Genomic DNA, 19,545 nt, shown 5'->3' with positions numbered 1-19,545 from the left:
TCTGCCCATTCCCTTGATTATCAGATCTCTGACTCCTTTCTTATGAGGTACTCCTAGTATTCTTTGTCTGGGGATAAAACATTTGAATAGCTCTTGCTTGTGTAATGCTAAATGGCTGTCATCACCTTTATGAGTTCTCTGTTATTTTTATGTATTTTTTTATTTGGTAATTTTAAAATTTGGTGGGTAGTAGCTGTAAATGTTACTGTATTACCTTTCTGTATGAGTCTTCTCTAGTCATCATTCATAGCTATGCAACACAGTCTTGTATCACCTGAGTAAATGGAGACATTGATAGTATTAGCAGGTTGTCTTCTCTGTGATTTACAATACCAGGCCATCTAAACATCTAAACACATCTAAACAGTTTTCAGTGGATTTGCTGGCAGTCTGTTATTCTAAAAACACCTAGAGATTTAAGAATTTTGAGCTGAATTTCATATTGGGTGTGAGAACGTGCCTGTCCACACCACATGGTTGTATCATTTTTTTATTTATTTATTTTTAATTTAGTTTATTTCTCCATATATTGCCCTATCTTCGCTATCTGTAGCTGTTCCTGGGCAGCTTACTATAGCATTACAGACTGTTTACATCAACCCCACACTTCTTATTCCTTTCCCTTTGTCATATCAAATTTCTTGGTTCCTCTCTTGCATATTGTTTCCCTGTCCAGTAAAACTCTTGCCTCTTATAAAGTGCCCCTTTCACTTCTCTGTAATATGTATGACTTTTTCTTTCTAGTCACTGCCTGTGCATAAGCCAACTGGCTTTTGAAACCGCAGTGAAAATCTGCCTGGCCTCAGTTCATACCAAAATTCTACAGTGAACTTGATTAGCTGGAAGGAGAATCTACAGTGGAAAAAGCACTGGAAAAAGCACTTTTTAAAGTGGAAAAGCACTTTTTAAGCAATTTCAGGACATCATCCCAAGTTAAGTTTTAAGTATGATAGAGGTAAATTTTCATTATAACAGTTTCCTTGAGCTTTGACTTACGGAAGTCTATGGTGTAGTTAAAGTACCATAGGAAATTAATACACTGTTTTTCTCACCTCAAGTCTCATTACAAACCCTGATTTTTTCAATCATATTGATAGGTATAAATCTTGTGTAGATTGTCTCTGTTGTCATTGCTAAACAGTGGTCTGTTTGACCACTGATTGACTGATTGACTTTGTCTACTACAGAAGTGTCTCCTTCAGGCAAGAGAACCTTCTACTCATTAGTGCTTTTTCCCATAGTTATAAATAAATAAATAAACAAAATAGAAGCAAAAACTGTGGCTCTGGTGACTTTCTGCTCTTCAACACTTGAGTTCTATCTAGAGAAGTAACTGAGTAACTGATACACGACAATATTTGATGCTACTGAGCTATTGCCTCATGTCTTTCAGAGTGTTGATCTCCAGTAGAAAATCTAATGCAGACTTGATGTAAGTGCAGAGAATACAAGTAATATGTAATTGAGAAGTTGTATGCTGGTTATGTATCTAATTTTACTAAGACTAAGTAGACTTCAGCTTTCCAAGTGGACAAATCTCAAGGCTTATTCAGTGATAGGAGATACTTCCTGTGCCATGTAACCTTTTGTTCACTCACAAAAGACACAGTGTTACTAGACACATCAGAATATATTGCAATTCTATAAGAATCCAATTATCTTTTCTAACCTTTTTTTTTCTTTCTAATTACCAGACAAATCCTGTTATGTGCTTTGTCACAACTCCTCCCAATCATTTTGTTCACCTATTATAAGGTGGAGCAGAACAGTATTTAGATATTTCATCAGTGTTGCCCCAGAAGAAACTCCAAGAAACCAACTACTTAATACATACATTTTAATATTTCGTTTATATATTTATGTCTCAGCTAGATTTGTTGATACATGTTGGTATGTAATATTTCCTAGCTACACAAATCACTTTTTAATATTTGTCAGGCTTGCATGGATAGTAACATTAAGGTCACAGTGTTTTTTGTAGGTTAACCATGGGAGCACCTTATCAAAACCACATGGTGTCAAAGCAGCTTGACCTTTACGTAATTATAATCAAAAGCAATCCTAGCAGGCAGTTCAAATATTTCAACTAAACAAAAATACTGTATCTTTGTTTTTCTTTATAAGTAACAAATGAGGTCATGATAACCTCTCTGGCCAAGGGCAGAACATTGACCAAACTTGTCAGGCTTTAGCTTTTCATTACTGCAAAGTTGAAAATAAAGTACTGTAGCCAATTATTTCTTCTCTTCCTTCTGCAGAAATAGTATATATTACAATGCAATACTACTTGTTCAGTGTTATCTTACGTGTGTGTGAATAATTTGGTGTGAGCTGATGCTATCTAAACCTATTGATTAGCCCTACTGTTTCCAAAAAATCTTTGTAGTACAGTAATGGAAGAAGGCTGTGGAGTGTGCTGTGACGGCCTCTCCATTGGCATGAGATTGCATATCTCGTATGTGACAAAGTGGGTTTCTTGATTCTTTGAAAATCATCCCACTGGAAGTAGACATCAGGACTACTTGTAGACTTGCCAGTGGAGTGCCTCTTTCTTGACTTTTGTCCCAAGAATCTATTTTTGACCAGATGACCTCCAGAAGTCCCTTAAAACCTCAGCTATGCTATGATTCTGTGATCCCAGTGAGAAAACACCAGAAGTGGATTGTCCTGCTATTGCTTATACAATTAGTTCAGACTGCAGCCTGACAGAGGAGGATGTCAGGCCACTCAATGCACACTGAGTGCACCCTCAGCAAATTTCTGGATGACACCAAGCTGAGTGGTGCAGTCAATATATTGGAAGGAAGAGAAGCCATCCAGAGGGACTTGGACAGGCTGGAGAAGTGGACCCATGAAAACCTAATGAGGTTCAATAAGGCCAAGTGTAGGGTGCTGCACTTGGGTCAGGGCAATTCCAGGTATTTATACAAACTGGGAGAAGATCTCCTTGAGAGCAGCCCTACAGAGAAGGACTTGGGGGTCCTGGTAGATGAGAAGCTGGACATGAGCCAGCAGTGTACGCTTGCAGCCTGGAAGGCCAACTGTGTTCTGGGCTGCATTAAAAAAGGGCTGGCCAGCAGGGAAAAGGAGGTGATTGTCCTCTTCTACTCAGCTCTTGTGAGGCTCCATCTGGAGTTCTGTGTCCAGGCCTGGGGACCACAGCACAGGAAGGACGTGGAGCTCTTGGAGGGGGTTCAGAGGAGGGCCTCTAAGATGATCAGAGGGCTCGAGCAGCTCTCCTGTGAGGAAAGGTTGAGGGAACTGGGCTTGTTTAGCTTGGAGAAGACTCTGGGGAGACCTCATTGTGGCCTTCCAATACTTGAAGGGAGCTTATCAACAGTAGGTGAAATGGCTGTTTATGAGGGTGGGTAGTGATAGGACAAGGGGGAATAATTTTAAACTGAGACAGGGGAGGTTTAGGTTAGAAATTAGGAGGAAGTTCTTCACTCAGAGGGTGGTGACACACTGGAAGAGGTTGCCCAAGGAGGCTGTGGATGCCCCATCCTTGGAGGCATTCATGGCCAGGCTGGATGTGGCTCTGGGCAGCCTGGTCTGGTGGTTGGCGACCCTGCACATAGCAGGGGGGTTGAAACTAGATGATCATTGTGGTCCTTTTCAACCCAGGCCATTCTATATATATATCATATGTAGATCTGCATTCTATGATATGCAGACAGATATACACTAATCCTAAGTATCTGTAAGTGTCCTGGTTTCAGCTGGGACAGGGTAGACTTTCTTCACAGTGTCTAGTATGACACTATGTTTTGGCTTTAGGAGAAAAGCAATGTTCATAATAAACCAGTGTTTTAGTTGTTGATGAACAGTGCTGTTCAAAGCCAAGGACAGTTCAGTTTTTGTGTTTCCTGTACTGTCCTACCAGTGAGAGGACTGGGAGAGCACAAGGAGCTGGCAGGTGACCAAGAGAAGACAGCTGACCTGAACTGGTCAAATGGATGCTCCATACCATATGACATCATGTGAAAAAACTGTAAAATGGTGTGGGTTGGCCGGGGGGGGAGGAGGGGGGCTGCTGCTGCTTGGGTACTGGGTGGGCATCGGTCAGCAGGTTGTACATCATTTGTTTTGTAAATATATTTTTATATAATATATATAATCATTCACTTATTTCTCTTTTCCTTTTCTGTGTTAGTGAATAGTTTTTTTGTCAACTTACGAGTTCAACCTTAATTTTCCAATTCTGTCCCTCATCCTACTGAGATGGGAGGAAGTAAGCAAAAGGTGGTGTTTAGCTGCTTGCTGGGTCAAACTAGAACAGTAAGATGGCTAGCATTGTTGCTGTTTACATTTTTAGTAGCCAATAATGTTGTTTCAGAGGCATGCTGCATTTATTTTGCAGTACAGATTTTCTCAAAGAGTTTTAAAATCAGCTACTGTGGCAGAGCTCCCTGATCTTACTCATACTGTTAATGTACGTCTGGAAAGTACCTAAGAGAAAGAAATAAAGTTCCTTTATTTGTATGTATTGCTTGCTGACATGCCCATTCACTAGCTTTCTTTTACCTATTCTTCAGAGTTCATTCTACCAGGAGACTTGGGCTTAGAAGGAATTGAGAATCCTATACTAATCACAGCCATTTTTATTATTGCATTTTATGGCAGAAGATAAGGTGACGCGTAACTTCTGCTGATGCAAAAGGCATTTAGGTGAAATGCTTTCTCCACCAACATCTGCGTGCAAACACCAATACAAAAAAAGTGTGCTCATGGTGTGAATTTGAGTAAGGCATCCCATTTAAAAGAAATGTAGGGTGAGTAATCTTCCTTTCATTTTAAGTAAAAGACAATTTCAAACAGTAGGTGAAAAAGTGTTATAAGAAAAAATACACACTGAAAGATAAGAAAGATTTGTTAAATAGTGTAGCCAATATAAATTTAGAACCTACACTTTTAAATACCTCTTATTTCCTTGGTGAAAGCATAAGGTCTCTTTTCAGGAGTATTTAGACACTGCTTTACAACAAACACAGCTTCTTCATATTCTCCCACTTTCCTTCTCTGTACAACTACCAAGAAGCCTGATGAAGCAATGTTTTTCCTTCTTTTGTCTTTCATTTGTTTTGCCTTCAAACAAGGTTGTGTTACATAATTAGACATCTGGATAGCTGTAGTCTTTTATCTGAAGAGTCTAAAGCCATAGAGATCATCCACAAGGCTGCTTGTTAAAAGACTGACCTGTGCCATGCATAATTTGCCACAGTAGATTTCAGAACTCACTGCATGAAAAAATGAAATTAACAGCTCAAATAAACAGTTATGTTCCTTTACTCAAACAAAAGAAGATATTTCCTTGAATCTGTATTCTACGGAATTTGGATTAATGTAATAGCCTCTTCTGCCTTTCTGTAAGCAGTAAACTGACTCTTAACACAAAATCAAATACAAAGATTATCTCTGTGTATTTTAGTGTGTACCTGATTCATGTAACCCTGAAGGTTTAAGTTAATTTACTCTTGATTGACTTGGAGATGTTTGACTTGTTTCTAGCTCTTTAAAAATGATCTTCTTATCAAAAGTTGACAGTTTTCAACTTTCATTTCAATAGTGCTACCACTCTGATACTTGCTCTTTAATTCTCAGAAAATTGGATGCTGAAATAAAAGCTTTGTTGCATTCTGTCAGTCTTTAGCATTGTCATGTATAATTTCGGTCCTTTGATTCATCTTAAAAGTTTTAGATGCGGCTTTTTGACATAGGTTTTTGTTGCTATTTTTCCCTGAGAAGTTAAAAACCCTTAAGGAAATGAGATAAATCAAATTTTTAGATTTCTGAAGTATGTGTCATGACAGCAAAGCAGCAATGAAAAGAACCTAATAAAGTAAATGGTTGTATACTCTTGACATAGAATTTGGCTAGATGTTTTTGCTTTCAAACTTTCAATCAGCTTTTTGAACAACTCCATTTTAAGTTTACACTTAAAAATAAAGGATAAATACACCCTCTATTTAAATGTATCTGTGAATTATCCAAAGAAATAACACCTTTACTGCTAGGGAGACTTTTTTTCTGTTGATTTTGAAAGCTAAAGTCATTCAGAAATACCACTAAGGAAGAACGTCAGGGTAAAGAGGAGATTGGAAGTACGACAGCTCTTTCAGCTGAGAAAATGTTGGGTAAAGATAAAAAGTAAAAATAAGAAATTTGGAGATAAGCTTTGTTTCTTTGCCTATCTAAAATGTGCTGTGTGTCTTACTGCTGATAGACAAATTCCCATATGTAATGCAGAACTGGAGGGGTTTGATGAAAAGAAAATTAATTTTTGCCTCTCGAATGAAACCCTGTGGTAAAAAGCTTAAAATTCATCGGTTTTAGTGATAGATGTAATGTAGATGATATTTTGTTTTTATACTGTAATTATTTGCCTAATTTGTAAATTAGTTGAAGCAGTCAAAAAGTAAATATGGAGTGAGCAAATTTTACCTCAAATTAAGTTCAATAACTACTCATCAAATCAGATTTTAAGAGGGAAAGTAAAATGTAATTTGTAGACAATGGAAGATAATATCCTATTTATAACTTTAAAAACTTCAGTGGACTCACTTTTAAAAAATGGTTTTAGAGAAACTTAAATATCTTTTTAAGGACACTACTTGTTTTCTGGTTGTATATTAAAAAAAAGCTGTCACATAGCTATGTAGGGTGTGGTATGGCATAATATGGTTTCATTGGTGGATCAGTAACATATACTGGGATCAATATTCTAGCCATATGCTGAGTAGATCTCAAGGCAACAAGAGAAGTCTGATGGAAGGATTAATTGATGTGGTATACCGGGACTTCATTTTTTGTCCTAAACTTGGCTGGGACTTCTGTTGTTGCCTCTTCTACTCCATAGGTTCCCTGCAGCATCTTCTCCTAGGCATACACACAGTTTTCCCTGTTTGGGCCCTTTCTCTGTTTCTTTAGAGCTCCCAGTGTGATAATGTGATTATCTTACCTATATAATCCTTTTCTGCTTTCATCTTGATTTCATTAGTGCTGTAAATAACATGTTAAACATTTGCCAAATGGTCTACAGTGGCCAAATTCTCTGCTTTGCTATGGTTTGAGTAACATATAAAAATTTTCAGATTTAACTGCTTTGAGATGTTTCAGAGCGTGCTAACTTGTAAAACTTTCTTTTGGAGGTTTTTTAGTGTAAATTTTCAGTAGCTTCCAGTATTTTCTTCCTTATAAAATAAATATCGTCTCTCTTTTAATTATTAATTATTCAGTGCATTAAGGCAAAGATTTATATTTTTAGGTAGTTTATTCAGAAGGTTATTGCTTCTCATTATGAGCACAGACTAACACAAATTTAGCAGATAGAATTCTGGTAATTTCACGAAGAAAATTACACACTACGTTTTTATTATTAGAGTTATTTGTGTTAAGAGTTATCGTAGCAGTTCTGTGTAAGTCATGTTTCTCTAAAGACTGCAAGCATCCTGCCTTAAATTCAGTCTCTGTTTACTCTTAAGATTAAATTTTAGTTTCAGGGAGGTAAGTAAACATCTAATTTGGATGACTGAAAAAAGAAAGAAGAAGAAAAAAAGAAAAAAAAAGGTGAGACGACGAACATCTCCCCATAAAATAAAAGAAAGGCTATAGATTGTCTCCAAAGACAGGCCATCCCTTCCTGTGATAACTGAGATGGACCTTACCCCAAGTTTCTCAAAATAATGGGAACCATCTCCCTAAGTCACTTACACTATTCACATTCAGGAAGACTGACTTGGGGAAGTGAATGTGTTTGCATAGGGGTGAGCTTCATAGATCCTTACTAGAGCAGGTAAAACCAACAATTGTAATCAACTGCATGGGATCCGTTTAAGAGTCATAGAATCATAGAATGGCTTGGAGTGGAAGGGAGCTTAAAGATCATCTAGTTCCAGCTGCCCTGCTGTGGGCCAGGTTGACAACTTCTAAATCAGGCACCAGATCAAACTGCCCAGGGTCCCAGCCAAACTGATTTTGAATACCTTCAGGGATGGGGCATCTACAGCTTCTCTGGGCAGCCTGTGCCAGTGCCACACTGCCCTCTAAGTAAAGAATTTTCCCCTAACATCTAAGCTAAATCTCCCCTCTTTTAGTTTATAACCATTCCTCCTTGTCTTATCACTACCTTCCTGTGTAAAAAGTCAGACTCCCTCCTTTTTGTAAGCTCACTTTAAGTAGTGGAAGGCCACAAAGGAAGCTTCCCTGAATCATAGAATCATAGAAACACAGAATTATAGAATCATAGAATTGGTCAGGTTGGAAAAGACCTTAAAGATCATTGAGTCCAACCACAACCTAACCATACTGCCCTAAAGCACAGTCCCCTCAGCCTCTCTTTGTAGAATAGGTGCCCCAGACCTTTGATCACCCTCATGATCTCAACTGAACCCACTCTAACAGTTCCACATCTTGCGCAGGAGGCCTCAGACCTGGACACAGTACTCCAGATGGGGTCTAACGACAGCAGAGTAGAGGGGGACAGTGCCTTCCCTCTCTCTGCTGGCCACTTTATTTTGATGCAGCCCAAGATACCATTGGCCTCATGGACTGCAAAAGCACACTGCTGGCTTGCATCGTGCTTTTGATCCACCACAACCCCCCAAACCTTCTCCGTAGGTCTGCTCCCAATAAGTTCTTCTTTCAGTCTGTACATGTATCTGGGATTGCCCTGGCCCAAGAGCAACACTTTGCACTTGGCCTTGTTGAGCTCCATTAGCTTCATGTGGGTCTATTTTTCAAGCCTTTCCATACTCCTTTGGATAGCATCTCTTCCTTCTATTTTATCAACTGCACCACTCAGTTTGGCGTCACAAGTAAACTTGATGAGGGTGCACACTCAATCTCATTATCTTCATCATCAATACAGATGCTGAAGATTACCAGTACCAAGTTGGACCCCTAGGGGTGCCACTCATCACTGGCTTCCACCTGGACGTAGAGCTGTTGACTACAAGTCTCTGGCTGCTACCATCCAACCAGTTCTTTATCCATTGAACAGTCCATACTTCAGATCCACATCTTTCCATTCTAGAGATAACAGTGTGGTGTGGGACCATAACAAAGTATGAGATTTGTTAATATGTGACATTATTATACAGTTGCAGTTTTGCTGCTTTGCAATTTCTTGCAGAGAAGAACTATGCAGTGATAGCAAGTTATCAGTAGTGTTTATTCCTGACCAAATGCATTAAATATGTATCTCAGTGTGATAAATGATTATTTCCTCTGAGGAAATGAAACAGAACCTTCACTGTATTGGTCCATGAAAATTACCATTTCACTAAGGACAAAAAGTACTTATAGTGTTTTTTATCTTTTGGTAACACGACATAAGTATTAAGTGGGGATTTTTTTGTATTATTATTTTTTTTAAACTTCAGTTCAAAGAAAACTCACATGCTGTTAGCTGCCATATGTTTGTCTTGCAGTTTTTTATCTCATCTTGCTAATTTGGTCCTTTGCCCTCCACTGGATCTATTCTCTGGATCAAGGCAGAACAATCAGTTGTTTTTATGTGGAACTTTCAATATAATTATTTGAAAAAAGGATTTTAAGGTCACCATCATATTTTTCATAGAGAAATGGAAGTGTGCTAATTTTACTGTTTAGCAAGTGTGGGATTATAGATCTGTGTTTGCTTTACAAATTTATTTATTCATGTGCAGTGTAAAATTGTTTATAGCTCCAAATATTTTTGTTATGTTGATTTTTTTAATTTATACACCCATACTGTAATTGAACATAATTAAGTTGACATTTCCTCCATATTTTTTGTTAAGCCTTAAGATAATTAACAAAAGCAAAATGTCTACTCACATTTAAAGAGAAGATCCAAAGCACAGTTAGGTATTAAGAATGTATAGACCATATGGAAATCATTGTTCCAAATGAGTAAAGAAAGAAATCTAACTAAGGTTCTTAAATATACAGCAAGTAGAAATAATAGCACAAAACAAACAAAAAGCACTGTTGAAACCCATGAAACCATACTAATACACTATGTATATTTTGAAAAAATTGGCTTGCTTCATATAGACCAAACAAGACCAGATAACTAAACATACTACAGTTACATGAAAATGTATATTTTTCCTTACCCTTGCTTGCTAGCAATCTCACTGTAGGCTAGGAAGTACAAAAAAAAATGTGTGGTCTAATTCATGTATGTGTCTCTGCAAGTCTGTAACTTGGGAAACTGATTCATCATTGTCAGTAACTTGGAGTGATAAAGCTTTCTAATCAGTTTTAAAATTATCAAATTATCTGTGTGTGTTAGAAGTGTTTATATTTTAGCGCATGTGATATATGGTACTTATGGCATCCGTCACCTGGACTAGAGCGTAAAGTTAGAAATTGATTGTATGTTTCTTTAAAGCCCATGCTACAATGTGCACCCACAGTGCTTAGTGCAGAGCGTTTCATGTAGATCGTTGTGTCCTGATCCATGTCTGTATGATTAAAGTATAGAGATAAAAGTAAGAAAGTAAAAGAAAACTGAACTGAAGTACGGTTGCTGCACCACAGCACTGATGTATCAGGAAAATTCAAGCTTTTGAGGTGATAGGTAATTGAAGTGCTGATGAATGCTATCTGTTCCCACCCATAAGCTGTCTAAGCTTCTCACAAAGGAAGTACGCTGGATTGTGCACTGGTGCTTCAGGGAGCATAGTAATCACTGACAAGGAGGTGCTGAGACAAACCTCTGTGTCACAAAGCAAAGACGGACTGACAGCTTGGCTGTAATCAGCTGGTACAGATTTCTCTCCTTTTAATTTTCATTTTCCCTTCTTTTCACTTCCTCAAAACTCAAAGAGGAATAAGATTCAAAAAGACAACTGTGACTGTTTGCTTGATGTTAACTCAGGCAGCATGGACTGGGGATTAAATATTTGGGCCCAGTACACCTGAATTAGCACACTGTAGAGTCACTTGGTAGTTGTAAGCAATATTCCAAGATGTCAGGGTGTTGATTGCAGAAACAAAAAAAAAGAGAAAGGTCATTGTTGTGAGGGTTAGCTTTGAGGAAGTCTGTGAAAGCAGGATAGAGATGTGGAGAAAAGCATAAGAACAACCAGCAGATAGACCCCATAAGAATTGCACCACCCTCTGAGCAAAGAATTTCTCCTGAACATCTAATGTAAATCTCCCCACTTTTAGTATAAAACCATTCCCCCTTGTGTTATCGTTATCTGTATCTTATTACACTCCATGTAAAATATCTGTCTTCCTTCTTTTTATAAGCTCACTTTAAGTACTGGAAGGCCACAGTGGGTTCTCCAGAGCTTTCTCCAAGCTGAACAACCGCAGCTCACTGAACCTGTCTTCATAGGAGAGGTGCTTCAGCGTTTTGATCATCCTCATGGCTCTCCTCTGGTGCCATTCCAACAGCTCCACATCTTTCTTGCCCTGGGGGCCCCAGAGCTGTACACAGTACTCATGATGAGGTCTCACAAGGGCAGTGTAGAGGGGAAACAATCACCACACAGGTCACAGACTCACACTACTGGCTCAATGTCCAGCTTTTCAACCCACCAGAACCCACTTTTCTTCTCCTCATGGCTGTTCTCAGTGAGCCATTCTACACAATGCTGTGGCTGTGACCATCCAGCCAATTCTTTATCCACTGAGTAGTCCACCCTTCATCTCTCTCCAATTTGGAGATAAGGATAAGGTGTGGCACTGTATCATAGGCCTTGCACAAGTTCAGGTAGATGACATCAGTTGCTGTTCCTTTGTCCACCAGTGCTGCTAATCTGTCACAGAAGGGCGCCAGATTGGTCAGATATGATCTGCCCATGGTGAAGCTGTGCTGGCTGTATCAGATCACCTCTTTATCTTGCATGTGCCTTAACATCTCTTCCAGGAGAATCTGCTCCAAGATCTTACCAGGCACAGAGGCTCACCAACCTGTAGTTTCCTGAATCTTCTTTTCTCTCTTTCTTAAAAATGGGAGTGATGTTTCCTGTTTTAGTGTGAGAAGTAAAGATGTAAAGCAAAGTGTTTTGACTGATAATAGGGAAAAGGGCTTTTGACCATATCTCCTGTTTCTTTGACCAGTAATTCTGAAACTATTACAAATCTCAAGTTCACCAAGAAGAAACTTGATCATATGCTGATGTTGTTTATTACTAAAATTAAGCAAGTTATCCCTTGTTCAGTACAGTGACGGCAACTGAACAGAGCCTACTGCGTTATGTTGCCCATTCTGTACTTTGTTTTTATTTATTTATTTTTTTCAAAATAATCTGTCAGAATGGCATGTGTAATTATAGTAAACATTGCTCCACATAGTACTTCAAAATAATGTTATACGTGCTTTTACTTCTTCTTCAAACTCATTTAGCTATTTATTTTCCAAGTATATTCTAACTTTACCTAATAGAGTGTCAAATTCTCAAAGGCTGCCAAAATTACTGATTTATATCTATCAATTTCAAGTCAGCAGTTTTACTGTGGCTACTCCACACGCTGTGGTTACCCACAGCTTGGCCTCATGAATAATGCTTCAAAATACTTGATAATTACAGTATCCCCATACCTAACTTATGCATTTCAATCATACAAGAAATAGCTTATGGTCTGTTCCCCAGCTGATTATAACTTCTTCTATATTAAAAAGGCTACACTTATAATTTGCTTGCTTATACCAGATGGCAAGTTCCTAATTAAATACATTTCTCATGTGCCTTATTTTTCTGCTTGCATTTTGGGAAAGCTAGAATCTCAGTAGGGCCAACAGATTGTTGAGGTACATTGTTGACATCAATAATTGTTATTTTACTGTCTTCTAGTGAATCATAGCTCAAAAAATCTGATGGTTCAAGGGCTGTGTCTTGATCTTTGGCACTGAGGCTCTACTTTTATACAAGTTCAGGTCTTCAAAACAGTCTTAAAAAATCGCTTAATGTACTGTTCTATTCTTACTCCTTTAGGGCTGTTTGCATTTCTTCCACAGAAGGTGAGAGCACAAATTGCTCTTATTATGGTAGTTTATGAGAAACATTATTTCTCCTTTCTCTTGGTCTTCTTTTTGTCTTCCTAGAACCACAGAAGGGGTAAAAATTTCTCTGCTGAATGATGAACTTCCATTGTCTGCCTGATAATGACAATCATCTTGATCCAGAGAGTCTGGAGTAAGTCCATCATTCTGGGATTCTGAACTGTAGTTCAGCACAAGAAGCCATCACTTACACTGCAGTTTTTTTGCAGTATGATGATTTAGCAACAGATAAACATGATCCAAGGCCTGTTAAATCTGTTCTACCATGGAGTTGATTATAGAACCATAGAATGGTTTGAGTTGGAAGGGAACTTAAAGCCCATCCAGTTGCAACCACCCTGCCTTGTTCAGAGTTGCCAACCACCAAATCAGGCCCTAGATGAGGTTGCCAAGGTCCCCATCCAACCTGGCCTCAAACACTTCCAGGGATGGGGCACCCACAGCTTCTCTGGGCAGCCTGTTCCAGTGCCTCACCACTCTCTGAGTAAAGAATTTCCCCCTAATATTTAATCTAAATTTCTCCTCTTTTAGTTTAAAACCATTATCCCTCGTTCCTAACACTGCATTCCTGGATAAAGAGTCAATCTCCAGCTTTCCTTTAAATACTAGAAGGCCATAATGAGTTCTCCCCAGAGCCTTCTCCAGGCTGAACAAGCCCAACTCCCTCAGCCTTTCTTAATAGGAGAGAAGCTCCAGCTCTCTGATTATCTCGTGGCCTGCTCTGGAACCACATCAACAGTTCCACATCCTTCTTGTGCTGTGGCCCCAGACCTGAACACAGTGCACCAGATGAGTCCTCAGGAGGGGAGGGGACAATCACCTCCATCATCTTGCTTTTTTTGATGCAGCTCAGGATACAATTGGCTTTCTGGGCTGTAAGCACACATTGCCAGATAATGCTGAGTTTCTCATCAACTGACACCTCAAAGTCCTTCCCAGGGCTTCTCCCTATCCACTCATCACAGTCATGCTTAGGATTTCACTGACACAGGTATAAGACATTGCACGTGACCTTGTTGAACTGCAAAAGGTTCACAGAGACCCACCTTCCCAGCCTGTTCCGATCCTTCCTAATGGCATCCCTTCCTGCCAGTGTGTCAGTCACATCACAAGCTTGGCGTTCTCGGCAAACTTGCAGAGGATGCACCCAATCCCATTGCCCATTTCACCAGCAGAGAAGTTAAATAGAACTCATCCTAATACCAACCCTTGAGATGCAGGCAGTAAGTTTTCTGGCTTATATTGTCAGGTGACAGCTCAGTGGATCACACACTGAAATAAAAATCCTAATGCACTTAGAAACATGCTTCACGTTCTTTGGCAGAATAAAACATTTTGGCCAAAGAATGTGAAACATGTTTCTATGTTGATTTCCAATACCACTGACTCTACTGTAGAAGTTATTTGACACACTGTACAGAATATAACTGTAAATACTATTCTGTCTGTCACAGTTTGCTTGCTGATGGAGCTGTGAGTGGGTGTTCAGCACATCACACACTGAAATAAAAATCCTAATACACAGAAGAATAAACTCATTAAAAAAAGGCTTTTCTCCACTGTCCTGTACATAATAGTGAAGAATTCCATTGAAATCCAAGTATGCATTTCTGGTTTTCTTCCTGAGAAAAAGCTAGCAGTTAACTTTCACAAGCCAACAGTAGTTGCATTTCATACTTGATACAATAGAAGCATTATCTGAACTTTGTAATAAGGCAAAATCTTTCCAAATCTGCTTGGACGTTTAAGGTTACGTATTTTTTTCTTCTTCTTTTTCTCTGCAGTATTTAGTTAAGTAGCATCTTCTGTCTTTAGGGTACTACTATAGCAACATCCCTCCGTCATGTCTTCTAGTCAATATATAAGCTTCAGAGGCCAAAGTAGTCTTGCCCTCCCCAGCTTGCACCTTTAAATGGATTTACAATGGTGAGCTTAATTATTTGCTCTTAAAAAAAAAACTTAATTGTCTTACCTTAGATCCAGTTCACCTGTCAGGCTCATCCTGCAGTGAGTACTATGTGTACGGGCTGCTCTTAACTTGTTGCCTCACAATTTAGTCTTTTTAAAGGTTCATGCAGAGTTTGATTCACAGAGGTAAAGGAGCTATTTAATGAAAATGTGTGAAGATGCAATCCAATTAGAAGACTTCACAAAACAAACAAAAAAAATCCACCAAAACCACCACCACTGAACAACAAAACTAACCCTCTGTCAGTTTGAATCTGCTTGATAGAGGAGTGTGGTAGCAGTAAGCTGGAAGATAACAGCTGAAGCAGAAATTGAAATACTGATAGGATGATTGGGAACAGCTCCATAGCCAGCTGTTCATGTTCATGTATGAAAACATTTCACAGAAACCAGACACAAGGACCTGCTGTGCTCCGACGTGCTGGGCAGTTGGATACTTAGAAATAAGTCCTTTTATGTTTATCTTGTCTTTTTGATATTTTTCTGTTTTAGGAGCTAAGTATTCTTGTTTACACTGTAATGAAATGTAGCTATTCTGAGTTTCAAAGCCGTTTTGAAGCTCTTTATAGGTATTGGCATAATGAAACAGTCTCAACAGATATGCCTTTAAGTCTTATGTATTTGTGTTCCTATTACTTTCTCCACTAAAGTTATATGGTGATTATGTTCCAAAATGTTGCTATTGTAATATTTCTTACTTCGTGTAAGTAACTATTTTAAAGGATTGAATTTTGTAGCTTGAACATATGCCACAGTATCTCTCAAATATTTTTATTTAGATAGGAAAGATTAAGTTCCTTCTGGTTCAGTGTTTTGTTCAGGTTTAGAAGATGACATCCCTTTATGAGATATTCACCCTGGCCCTACTCATAGGAAATGGTCCCCTTCATTCTTAGATGTCCAGAGGTGGCTCGTGACTAATTATATTTCATTTCTTCTGACAGTTGGTTAATACAGTTATCCCCCAATTTAATTGATTGAGGATTTAGTTGTATTTTGCATTCAGTGATTGTAACGGATAAATATTTGTGTGTGGCTTTGGAGTGGTTTTTTTTTGTTTGTCATATAATCACAGTTGTTCAGGTAGTAGAGGGCTTCTATTCTCAGTTTACTTCATTAATAATTGTGAAGAGGGATATCTGTTGCAATGCAATTTGGGGAAAACAAGAGGACTGGCATATCTTGTTTTTATGTGAGTAGGGAGTGTTAATGATATTGGTGAGATTTGGGACACAAGGAGAAAGGTACTGTAAATGGAGTAAAGGCAGTAGTAGCCAGATACTCTTCTGACTACACAGATGATCTGTTTTCTGACTACAGTACATAAAACCTTATGGACAGACACCTCCCTGCAACAAGTAGTCAGAGAAAATCTAGCCTAGAGGATTAAATTGAAGCTATTTTTTTTTTTATAATGAGTAACTGTAAAATTATTGTTTGGTACTTATTACTGAAATAAACTTTATTTTCCAGAGAGACTAGACTGTTCTTCTGCCTTAAATTCCTATTGTGTTCCTTAAACATGTCAGAGACGTGGAAATTATTTGAATAAGTTAAAGAAGTTGATACAAGTAGGACCAGAGGGCTTTTATGGCTGCATGAATTTCCATTTAGTTTGTCTTTTCACTGGGTGAATTGGTTAAGCTGATAGTCACTGTCTTCTCCACCATTTCACTGTCTTGTGCTTTGAGGGGATATTGAAAACTTGTAGGTATACACATAATTACTTGTAAACTATTTGTATGAAAAAGTGGTGTATTTTGATGGCAGAATATTCAAACCATAATTTGTGTATCGTTTTCCATTGTTTTTTTCATGGCATGCATTTTCGAGTACTTCTTGAAATTAATAAATAATTGTGTTTTTGTTATAAACCTGAATATACAGGTGTTTATAATTTCTTAGAGCATGGAACCCAGCCTCTGAATCCTGTATCCATTTCTTTCTCAGGTTAGGCAAGTACTGGTAGGAGGAGATCCTGACAATGTGGAGTATGTTTGGTTTAGCTAGCTAAACATTTCCAGAATGTTAACTAACCTAACCTCTCCAGAACTACGTTGTCAGTCACTGACTTTATCAAAATCCAAATGAAAAGGAGGTTGGCAGCTGCTGGTGATAGACAGGACAAGGATTCTTGGTCTGGGACAATAATCACTTGAGTGAGAGCAAGACCTAGTTTTCATTCAGATGCAATGAAACCCCATGACTGAAGTAATTGCTTATTATACTAATGCATTCTAATAGTAAATGGAACTTTAATGTTGCAACAGAAGTCTTTTTGTTATTTTTCGTATATATTTTGGACAAAAAAATTTGTTCCATTCACTGTAAACAATACTGACGTACATGTGTAGTCCAAACAGGGCTTGGGTGTCCAGTGTTTCATTTTTGTGTGTACTATAATTTCAATCTCAGTGTGTTTTGGCCCATTGCTTTTACAATATTGTTGATTAAAGTACTCAGGAGGGCAATTCAGGAACTTATTTTGTTCGTTCCCACATATTTCTGATTTTTTTTCCTTTCTCTTTCCATTCTTTACATTTAAATAGGAATACAGCTGCCTTCAGATGATACAGAGCTCACTGACAGTTGCTCTTGCTCCAATCCTACTTCATGAGAACTTCAGAAGATACTAACTGAGGTATTTATTTGTTCTTTTTATTTTATGTGTTTCTACATTGCAGGTATACCAAGAGGAGTAATAGACATGGAAAGTAACACAAAAGTTCTGTCCATATAGAGAGCTACTGTGTGATATAATCTAATCTCTTTCTGTGGCTGAGCACCACATTAGGCTTCTTTTATATAAAATGAGAAATCAAATAATATCTATGCCAAAAGTAAACATGTTAAAGTGCAGTTAAAATATCACTTTTGTTTTGGTCCTCCATCCAGTTTCATGGAGTCCTAAGCTTATCTCCAGGAATGCACAAAGAATTTTGCAGAAAATTGCTGCACATGAGTAACCTAAGTAATGCCTTTCTTGAACCTTTCATAAGTATCTGACATTTATAGGTTTCTTCCTCTAATACTTACGTGGAATTTCAATTAAAGAAAAGTGTTTGTGTTAACAAAATATACAAATGCTTTTATCCCTGTTTATCTTTAATAAATCCATAAGGTTAAATATAAAAGCTGTTCTAGAAGATATTTATAGACCTTTCATTAAGAAAAATGTTTGTCCTTTATGTCAGATACCAGTGAATTAATTCTTTTGTACAGAAAAGAATGACTCAATTTGTATAATGTAAACAGTCTCATAAAGAATTAATGGACTCAGAGTTCATAAAAGCAAAAAAGTATCTTATAAGCCTGTGGCCAGCCCTAAATTTATGATCTGCAGCTGTTGAACATCTGATAGGAACTTCATCTTCTAAAGCATGATAACATTGTGAGTGTATAGCTAGAGAAAAGGAAACACTGTGCTTTGAGAAATAAAGTTGTCTGGATGACAATTGCATAGTACATTTACTGGATTTCTATTGTATAAATATTACAAATACATGCTTTAATAATTTTTAAATTGCACACAGTTACAGCACAGATTCTACAGTATCATAGGTTAAACAGAAAGTCTGTGGGTCACTGTATTGTCAGTCTAATGTAAACAGTGCAGGGCTGGAATTCTTGTTTTCTGCATCTGAAAACTCAAAGCTTAAATGACACTGAAGAAAGAGGGCTCATAATTTCTAAAAGAATGCTGTAAAATATGTAGTGTATGCAAGTTTTTGTTTTGAGGCTCTTGTTAGTTATCTGCATCTTTCTTAATACCAAGAACAGATCAGCTTTTAGAGACTGTTAATAATTCTTAATGTAATTATTAGGTAAATGTCATATGTCTTGTTGTAATTGTATAATATAACGTTAACATAAGTATTTCCTTTCTGAAAGAGGCCTTATTTACCAACCACTAGAGATTCTACTTAGAATAATGTTAGTATTAAAATTGTTTATTTTAAAAATAGTCTTTAGGTTTTGTTGGATACTACACAAGGATGCAGAAAACAGAAGTTTTTTTTCTGTTAATAATTTTGCTCTTAACAGCTATCTGTGTTAATAGTATTTATGCCTGAATTCTGTGAAGTGCTTCATATCCTCAGATTTTAATAAAGCAGCTGGGATTTGTGATCTTAGATATAACAGGTTGTGCCATTTTAGTGTGCACTACGCATTGGTTATATCTTACAGTGGGGCAGTTCGTATCTGGGGTCAGCACATAACCATTTTAGCAATAGAATTGGCCGCTTATGTCACAGATTAAAATTAGCCACGTCGGTACGCCAGAGCAACAGAGTGGAATGCAAAACACAGCCAAACATGTGAGCAAATTTTCTGCCAGTGATATTTGGCCAGGCCTAAAATATCTTCCACTCCCAGATTTGAAAGTAGTGGAAAAGTTAGTCAGATCCCTCTGGGGAAGAGTCTGATTGTAGTTTATTCAGAAGCTCACATTGTTTCAGATCTCTAAGGTAAGAAACTTATTTTCTGATTATTTTTATAAGTATTAAAATGTTTGCAAATTAAGATCAAGCTGTTTTTTATTAGATCTTTGCTTAACATATGGTTATATTGAACTT

General features: G+C 37.7%; 1 protein-coding gene across 12 annotated transcripts in view; it reads left to right on the top strand.

Moving 5' to 3' along the window:
- The window catches only part of SGCG (sarcoglycan gamma), a 113,623-nt gene that overhangs the window by 12,163 nt on the left and 81,915 nt on the right, over window positions 1–19,545 (top strand). For 7 of the 12 annotated variants that reach the window (XM_417139.8, XM_025146855.3, XM_040704332.2 and 4 more), the window contains exon 1: window positions 19,382–19,437. The gene's annotated coding sequence lies outside the window, so the exon portion shown is untranslated. Of the gene's footprint in view, window positions 1–17,517; window positions 17,610–19,381; window positions 19,438–19,545 lie in introns of those variants that run through there. The other 5 variants (XM_015279196.4, XM_025146853.3, XM_004938804.5 and 2 more) reach the window with 1 other exon arrangement.

Source organism: Gallus gallus, chromosome 1, assembly GCF_016699485.2.
Source record: "Gallus gallus isolate bGalGal1 chromosome 1, bGalGal1.mat.broiler.GRCg7b, whole genome shotgun sequence".
Taxonomy (NCBI): domain Eukaryota; kingdom Metazoa; phylum Chordata; class Aves; order Galliformes; family Phasianidae; genus Gallus; species Gallus gallus.
The sequence above is the reverse complement of the archived record's forward strand: the minus strand, read 5'-3'. Positions and strand labels throughout refer to the sequence as shown.